The sequence below is a fragment of the Apis dorsata genome, unplaced genomic scaffold (genome assembly GCF_000469605.1).
Source record: "Apis dorsata unplaced genomic scaffold, Apis dorsata 1.3 scaffold_251, whole genome shotgun sequence".
Taxonomy (NCBI): domain Eukaryota; kingdom Metazoa; phylum Arthropoda; class Insecta; order Hymenoptera; family Apidae; genus Apis; species Apis dorsata.
In genome coordinates this window covers 110,247-111,782 of record NW_006263529.1, presented here as the reverse complement: position 1 = coordinate 111,782, position 1,536 = coordinate 110,247, and the positions used below count along the sequence as shown (strand labels likewise).

At 22.1% G+C, this 1,536-nt stretch overlaps 1 long non-coding RNA gene across 1 annotated transcript; it reads left to right on the top strand.

The window, feature by feature from the left end:
• Window positions 1-157: 157 nt before the first annotated feature.
• Window positions 158-600, top strand: LOC116185684. Its single transcript, XR_004150555.1, has 2 exons — window positions 158-261; window positions 440-600. It is a non-coding gene; the product is annotated as an uncharacterized LOC116185684 (long non-coding RNA).
• The last annotated feature ends 936 nt before the right edge of the window (window positions 601-1,536 follow it).

Below are 1,536 nucleotides of genomic sequence, written 5' to 3'. Positions count from 1 at the left end.
TTTTTTTTTTTTTTTTTTTTTTTTTTTTTTTTTTTAATATTTTCCATTCAATTTGCATCTTATTTGTTTTTTTTCAGTAAATTTTAATTTTCAAAAAAAAATTTTAAAACAGTTTAGGAGTGAAGATAATATAATTAATTAATATATTATTTTAAAATATTTTTTCATTTCTCATTTATTTAATATTGATTTTTTAAGTTTGATGCAATAATTTAGAGAATATAAATTTTATCAGAGCTTTGTTAGAAGGTTAATATGTATGTAAGTGTAGTTAGTATTTTTACATTTAATACATTTAATTTAATAGGAGAAATGTACATAATTTTTGATAGTTATGTGCAAAATATTTTATAAAAAATATCTTCAACATTTGTATTATCAAAAATAATTGACAAACATATCAAATATTAATATAACATATTAATATTATACTTTTTAGATACTTAAAAATATGTCAAACAATTTCAACTTCCACAACAGTGTTCAATTTTGTACTTAAAAGTATTATTATCAACACAAGTCATTAAAATTGTACTCTGTTTTTGTTTTCATGGATTTGTATATAAAACATGATATATAAGTATAGTAAAGTATTGAGCAATATTTCAAAAGTTTTTTTTAATCATAAAACAATCATTTGTTTTAATCATAAAACATCATATAATTATTAGATTTTTATTTATTATCATTTATAATTGTTTTGATAATTCTGATGATATCTGTTTCAAATATATATTTCTCAATTTAATTTTNTGCACGTGGCAGATCAATTTGATCAACAATATATTAATTTATATATTTAAAAAATAATATAAATATATATTTATATAATATATATAATATAATATATATAAATATATATTTATTAATTTTTAATAATTTTACATTTTTTTCTGTAATTCTTATACATCTTATTTTCATTATTTAATAACAAATTCATAAATCTATCATCATTTTGTGTGATATACATCATATATCAAAAAATTATCTAAAATTATCTAGATTCTGTAAGATCTGTATTGCAATCAATTATAGTACAATTGTTTATTGTTAACAATCTATAAATAATAAAAAAGAATCTCTTTAAATTAAAAAAAAAAAAATGAATGAAAATAGCCTTTTTGATTTCGAATCACAATTAACACTGAATTAACAAATTCACAAAGAAAATCTAATAGAAAAAAATAAGAAAAATTATATATCGTTTATACAATCGTATTTGAAAATTCGTATTCGTATAATCTGAAATAATAAAAAAAGAAAAAAACATTGTAAGATTGAAGATTTCACGAAAACTGCTGATGATGGTCAAGAAACCATGTTATAAAGAAGGGGGAGGGGGAGGGCGGATGAATGCGCGCGCATCGCGATAAGGCAGAAGTACAGACAGTGTTCGTTATCAGAACGGCAGGCGTCGTTCACTTGTTCGCGAGTCGGTCCAGAGGATAGCCAGGAGATTGCGCCACTAACCGATCCACTTTTAGATTGATTTTCAAGAACACCGTGCACTGGGTAGCGCTCCGCGTTTATTTTAAC